The sequence below is a fragment of the Myxine glutinosa genome, chromosome 6 (assembly GCF_964187855.1).
Source record: "Myxine glutinosa chromosome 6, kmMyxGlut1.1, whole genome shotgun sequence".
Taxonomy (NCBI): domain Eukaryota; kingdom Metazoa; phylum Chordata; class Myxini; order Myxiniformes; family Myxinidae; genus Myxine; species Myxine glutinosa.
In genome coordinates this window covers 143957233-143964988 of record NC_136266.1, presented here as the reverse complement: position 1 = coordinate 143964988, position 7756 = coordinate 143957233, and positions in this window count along the sequence as shown.

Sequence of the window (7756 nt, the reverse complement as noted above, 5' to 3'; positions counted from 1 at the left end):
GAAAACTGAAAGACCACCCACCTACCTGCGGTGAGAGAGAGAAAAGCCCTCAGAATCAGCTTCATCGTGGGAGATTTCAATGATTCTGAAAGCTTTGGTTTCAACCGCGTGAAGCCGAGCTAGGTGTGAGGCAGGAGCACCAGCACAGAGGGGAGAGCAGTATTCCATTGATCTGCGGATGAAAGCCTTGAATGTGGTGAGAAGCTCAGAAGTGCCCAGAAAGGACTTCGCACGACGGAGGATGCCCAGTCGGCGACTGGCTTTGGAGGCCAGCTTGGAAATGTGGTTTTCCCAGGAAAGATCATGGCAGATAGTGAGACCCAAAAGCTTGAGAGAAATAACTTCTTGAAGAGGATTGTTCAGAAAGTAGATGGGAGGGTTGTCCAGACGGTCTTCATGGAGAGACAAAGTGAGAGTGTAAGATTTGTCAGGATTGAAAGACATTGTCCAGGTCTGCAGAGAGTGAAGAGGCTGCTGCATGCCGATCTGAGGGTTGAGATATGGAGCAGCAGAGAGTGGAGTCATCAGCAAAGAGATAGAGAGGATTTTCCAGAGTCGGAGAGATCATTAATGAAGACCAGTAAAAGCGCAGGGCCCAGAACACTGCCTTGGGGAACTCCAGCCAGAACAGGAAGTGGAGATGAGAGAATTCCATTCAGGGTCACATGTTCACTGCGAGCAGTGAGGAAGTCAGCAAGCCATGTTTGGAGGTTTCTACGGATACCATAGGAGGAGAGTTTGGTGAGCAGATCTGGGTGCAACACCGTATCGAAGGCACGAGTCAGGGGAGACAGCTCTGATTTCCTGTTTGGCGTTGAGGGCCCCCATCCATTGTTGAGACAGCAGAAGCAGCATGTCCAGAGTAGAGTGACCTGGTCTGAATCCAAATTGATGATCTGAGATCAAGCCATTGGAGAAGAGGAAGGATTTGATAGCAGATGCGATGATTTGATATCAGATGCAAATATTAATCACAAGTATTGCAGGTCCCAGTCGAGTGACACCCTATCCGATGGAGGTATGAATTAAGACTCAAGCTTTTGGGTCTCACTATCTGCCATGATCTTTCTTGGGAAAACCACATTTCCAAGCTGGCCTCCAAAGCCAGTCGCTGACTGGGCATCCTCCGTCGTGCGAAGTCCTTCCTTGGCACACCTGAGCTCCTCACCACATACAAGGCTTTCATCCGCAGCTCAATGGAATACTGTTCCCCCCTCTGGGCTGGTGCTCCTGCCTCACACCTTGCTCGGCTTCACGCTGTTGAGGCCAAAGCTTTCAGAATCATTGGAATCTCCTGCGATGTAGTCAACTCCGAGGGCCTTTCACTCACTCACCGCAGGCAGGTTGGTGGTCTTTCTGTCTTCTACCGACTCCTCTCCGGCCTTGCTCCCCCAGCTCTCTCTGTGCTCTTTCCCCCCAATATTCCTTCAGGTCGCACAAGATCTGCCTGCAACCCTCTTATGGTTAAACTGCCAAAGTCTAGGCTCTCTGCTCACCTTCACTCTTTCATTCCCCTTTTCTCCTGCGTCTGGAACAAACTCCCCCACTCCCTTCAATCCCACTCCTCCCTCCACGTCTTTAAAACAGCTGTTCACCACCATCTCTGATCTTCCCACATCGAAAACCTTGATCTTTTCTACCCCCGGTAATTCACCCCAGAGTCCTTGCAGTGTTCATATGTTTTATTCCTCTCCCACCTCCCCCGAAGTCCTCCCGATGTCCCTGCTCTCAAATGTTGTGTTTGTGTCCTTCCCCTCTCACCCCATCTTGTCTGCCGCTCCTTGTTTTTTGTGTTTTGTGTGTCGGTTTGTCTTTTTGTGTGATTAATGTTAGCTCTTTCACGAGCCTCGATCTTGTATACAAAAAAAAAAAAAAAAAAAAAAAAAGACTGCAGAATGAGGGAGACAGCCTTGGTTACATAAATACACAGTGTTGTGGAAATCATTCAAGACCACAACTTTAGTCCATCTGTTGGTTTAATTCCATTAAGACCTTTGACATCATTCTGCAAATACAGGGATGCAATAGAAATAAGGTTTGGCATCACATAGGTCAATCCATAATATAGTTCAATGAAAGCAAGCGTAATATTCTATGCGGTACGTACCGTTAGCGAGTCTACTAGTCAATGTAACATGTCACAGGAGAAGTCGCCAAGAGCAGCGGCTGCATCGGGTCTTATAGCCACGCCCCCCTAGCGGTGTCAGCGAGCAGCGAGCATCACCTGGGTTCAGCATTAATACGACTTCACTACATTCTCCCCACCGTTAGAATTACACTGCCGTGCGGCTAGAATCGAGCGAGGCGTCAGCATTAACAGGGTGCGGAATTATGGTATCAGTCGGCCCAACCGTACCGGTCCGGACGGCGAATTTCCCTGCCAGCACGTGTCCGAAATTCCCCAGGTACGGCATCACGTAACCCAGAGACCCCGGCGTCGGAGTAGCTGCCGGAGTCAGGTGACGAAGGGGGTACCGCCAAGCCTTCAGGCAAGGGTGGCTGTGGCGAAGGGAGGGCCGGCAGACGTTCAGTGACGGAAGTGTCGGAAGAGTCCATAGTCTCATAGATTGGCTCGTCCGATTCCTTATAAGGGTCGGTGACCCCGCATGGGGCAAGATGGCGTACGGAGACAGTGGACTCACGCCCATCTGCCATCATCACACGTGCATGCTCGGGATTAGCCTGGAGTACCTGCACTTTGTCCACCAAGGGGTCGTACTTGCTCGTGCGGACCGCCCGTTTGAGATAGGCCGGCCCGGGCTCCGCGAGCCAACTGGGTAATGACCGGATACACCCCGAGCTCCTCGGGTGGTGGAAAAGTCTCTCGTGGGGAGTCTGGTTGGTGGCCGTACATAGGAGAGCCCTAATCGAGTTCAGCGCCGCAGGTAGCGACCAAGCCCATTTATCGAGGCCCCGGCCGAGGGTCCGGAGGTGGAGCACGACGGCCCTCCATATAATCCCGTTGAAGCGTTCGATCTGCCCATTCGCTTGGGGTCTGTACGGCGTGGTATAACTAGAAGCGACATTATTTTGGAGCAAGTAGCCTCGCACGTCCTGAGACAAAAAGACCGCACCCCGATCAGTATGCATGTAGGCCGGGTACCCAAACATGGAGAACAAATTCTGCAGGCATCGCATTACCGTGGCAGCCGTCATATCCACGCACGTATAAGCAAAAGGAAATCGCGAGTACTCATCGACGATAGTGAGCAGACAGCGAGAGTTACTCGACACCGGCAACGGGCCCTTGAAATCCATCGCCAATCTTTCCCACGGCCTCGTAGCCCTAACCAGCGTCCCCATGGGAGGGTTATAGAAACGTGGTTTGATTTCTGCGCAGATAGCGCAGTCGCGACAGATACGGCGGATATCGTCAATCGAGTACGGTAGATTGCCACGTCGCACAAAATGAGCGAAACGCGTCACGCCCGGATGCCCTGCAGTTTCATGCAAAGCGCGTAGGCCCTCCAGAGTGACAATACCCGCGCACGTAACCGGTCTAGATAAGGCGTCGGCGACCTGGTTATCCTTCCACGGGCGGTATTTGATAGTGTAGCAGAAGTCGGCAAGCTCTATACGCCAGCGAGTGATTTTCTCATTCTTAATGCACTGGGCGTGTAAGGTGTCGTACATGAACGCAACACTTTGCTGGTCCGTGATGATTTGAAAGCATCGTCCGAGTAAGTACGGGCGCCATCGCCGAATCGACTCGACGATCGCGTACGCTTCCTTTTCGATGGACGAATGTCTCCGCTCAGCGGAGGTAAGAGTCCGTGAAAAGAAAGCCACCGGGCGCCCACCTTGGGAGAGGGTCGCCGCTATAGCATGATCCGAGGCATCACTTTCTAGGACGAAAGATCCGCTCTCGTCGATCGTCACCACAGCGGCGCTGGCGATGTCGGCCTTAAGGCCTCCAAAGGCCGCCAAAGCGGCCGGATGCAGAGGGAATGTGTCGCAGGCCACAAGGGGGCGAAGTTTTAGCGGAGAAATTTTGGACCCACTTAGAGTAATGGGCGAATAGCCCGAGAGCGCGCTTCAGAGACGCCCGATCGCTGGGAGGGGCCATGTCGAGCAGAGGTCGCAGACGCTCCTTATCCAGAGCGACTGAGCCATGGGTCAAGGTGTACCCCAGAAGATCTATCTTGCGTAGGGAGTATTGACACTTAGCCTCATTCATGGTTAAGCGATACCTCTGCGCGACCTCGAGGAAGCACTTCAGATTAGCATCGTGGTGCCCTTGGTCATACCCACAAACCGTAAGATTGTCTAGATAGACGAAAACATCGGTCAAGTTCTCCCTCGCAATGAGGTCATCCATGGCCCTCTGGAAACAGGTGACCCCGTTCGTCACCCCAAAAGGCAATCGAGTAAACTGGTACAACCGTTGCCCCGACTCAAAAGCGGTATAGATACGATCTGACCTAGAGATAGGGATCTGATGATACGCACTACGGAGATCGAGAGTGCTGTCGACCGAGTATTGGGCCACCTGTCGCACCAGCGCATCCATCCCCGGAAGGGGGTAGGCATCCAGCTGTGTAAAACGGTTAATCGTTTGGGAATAGTCGATTACCATGCATCTGCGGTGTGCGTCGCTTCGCACCACTAAGACCTGGGCCCGCCACGGCGACCGGCTGGGTTCTATGATGCCGTCTTTCAAGAGCTGAGCCGTCTCTCCCGCAATGAATTGCATGTCTGCTCGAGAGTAGCGCCGTGATTTTACCGCTACAGGTGTACAGTCGGAGGTTAAATTGGGGAACAGCGAAAGTGGCTGGATTTCCATTTTCGCTAGGGCACACACAGCAAGCGTGTCAGTCCCACCAACAGCAAGAGTGTCTGGCCCACCAAACTCCATTTCCAGTCGTCCATGTCACTTAAGGAAATCGTGTCCTAACAGAATGTCAGCACATAAAGCAGATAAGACCATGAGGTGTACATCTGGGAAAACCCGTCCCTTTATCACGAGTTTCAATCGACATTCCCCCTTCGTGCTGAGCCGAAGTCCCTGGGAAGCCATGAAGATCTGTCTCGTAGTCCCCGTGACCCGCCAACCATGCCTGTGCACTAGTCGCTGATCGATAAAACTATCCTTAGACCCTGTATCCACCAAGGCCTGCACACAATGGCCCTCGACCATGAGGGGAATAACGGCTTGAGCCAGGCCGGTCGAGCCTGCTGGGAGTGGGACCGAACCTCCCGAGTGAGTCGGTCGCGCCTCGCGGGTGGGTCCTATGCCAGCCGCAGTTTTCCGGGCGTCAGAGGGTGCCCGTGGAGTTTCGTATAAGTTGTTAGGGAGCGTTCCCATGCAATCAGCAGTGTTGCGGTCGTTGCCGGAGTATTCGTTGTGCATGGGGCATCCGTTAAAGCTGTCAGAGAGCCTTCCCGTGCATTCCGCCGTCTTGCCATTCAAAATCGCCGTTTGATGAGTATGGGCCTCCATAGTCTTGCCATTCAAAATCGCCGTTTAATGAGTATGGGCCTCCGTAGTCTTGCCATTCAAAATCGCCATTTGACAAGTATGGGCCTCCGTAGTCTTGCCATTCAAAATCGCCGTTTGATGTGTATGGGCCTCCGTAGTTTGTACCAAACGCGTGTCGCCCCCAGAGGACGCTGTACGCTCTTGAGACGTAGCGTGTACGTACCGCCGGGGTTTGGCGAGGCCCCAAAGTCCCTCGCGTTGCCCGGAGTCTAGTCAAGGACGCACGTTCCGTGTCCGATTGAGGAAGGAAGAGACTGTTGTGGCTGTCCGGTGTCTCTTGCCAAGGTCGATTGGGCAACCAGGGGCCCGCAAGGAGGGGCACTGCCCATCAAAGCTGGGTAAGGTGCCGTGTTCCGTGCTCGGCCCATAGGCTCTGCAATAAGCCCATTCAAGGTCGCGCGCGGCCGCGAACCGCGTGCGGTTTTCCGGCACACTTTTGCATAGTGCCCCTTTTGCGAGCACATATGGCATATTGCATCCCGAGCCGGACACACTGGCCGGGGATGTCGTTGACCCCCACAGAAGTAGCATGCGGCTCCGCGTAAGGCCTTGGGTCTGACCGTAGTGGCAGCCGTCAGGATTCCCGGATCCTCCGCCGGGGCTACCTGGAGTTCCGCGAGCGGGTCCGCTCCCGGTTCGTCGGCGGTAGCACTCTCCGGCCATGCGTGTAGCGAGGTCCTCGCCAAGAGGCGCGTGCGATCATAGTCGTTCGACTGCAGCCACGCTTCGGTGTATACTTTTCCTTGTTCAAGAGCCGCCGTGAAGGTCAGGTCGGTCTTCTCCAAGAGCTTGAGCCTGAGGTCCTGAGAGGAGACTCCGGAGACTAAAGCGTCTAGGAGAAGGTCATCTTGAACCTGCTCGTGAGTCCGTGGCTCTTGGGTGCTGTCTAGCAGGAGTTGCCGGAGCGCCTGGGCATAGTGATCCATCGACTCGTTTGGTTGCTGGCGTCGTGATGATAGCAAATGCCGAGCATATATCATGCTCTTTTACTTTATGTACAATCGCTTGAGCTCCGCAACAGCGAGGTCGTACGTCGCACATCACGCAATACTGTTGTACACCTTGTAGTCGACTCTGGACTGGAGCACTGCTAGCTTCGCGGCAGCTGTCGGCTCGGTGTCCTGGTCAGCGAACTGATTCTCCAAAGTTTTCAACCAGTGAGTCAGTTGAAAACCAGCATCCGGGGCTTGCGGGTCGGCGCAGAATTGCGAAACCGCCAGCATCTTGCTTCCCGCCAGGTCCGTAGATTTTAATGGAATTAAGTGTTGTGGAAATCATTCAAGACCACAACTTTAGTCCATCTGTTGGTTTAATTCCATTAAGACCTTTGACATCATTCTGCAAATACAAGGATGCAATAGAAATAAGGTTTGGCATCACAAAGGTCAATCCATAATATAATTCAATGAAAGCAAGCGTAATATTCTATGCGGTACGTACCGTTAGCGAGTCTACTAGTCAATGCAACATGTCACAGGAGAAGTCGCCAAGAGCAGCGGCTGCATCGGGTCATATAGCCACGCCCCCCTAGCGGTGTCAGCGAGCAGCGAGCATCACCTGGGTTCAGCATTAATACGATTTCACTACACACAGTTATAAGAATCGGTAATTTCTTAACTTTTCCAGATTTCACAGATTATTTTATCCACGAGATCAGATTTTGATTATATACTATCATGTGACGACCCTGCAGTGAACACCGTTAAGTTTTGTGAATTTTTTTTTTTGGCCTCGTGTGCCCAACAACCGCAGCTGCAGGTATCAACCCCTTCTTCTGGTTCTTCTGCCCCTCCTTGCAACTGTTCCAAATTCACGAAGGGAACCAGTTTTTCCAAGGATATATTTCCCGACTCTTCCGTATCCGAGTCCAACTTACGGCCAAAACACCCCCTCGCCCCCCCAACCCCCAACTGGGTATTCAGTTTCGGAGCCGCTGGTGGCCAAATGTTTTTCGTGGTGAGGGTCCCCTTGTTCACTTTAATCTCATCCTGGGGACATGTGACTCACCTCATCTCCCAGACTCTCTTGGACCTGAGCAACCTCCACTTTGATGGTACCAGGTCTCCTCTCCAACCAGGTCTCCAGTCGCTCCTGCATCAAATCACTCACCCTCTCGTCAGTCATTTGCGGCTCCCACAGGCCGTTATTAATAAACACCCGCTCCTGTTCTGTTATGCGGGCTTCCAACCCCTTTACTTCCTCAGCCAATTCACTGCCTGTTGTTTGAAGAGTCCTCATTCCTCTTCCTGTTGTCGCATTCTGACATCCACACGGCCC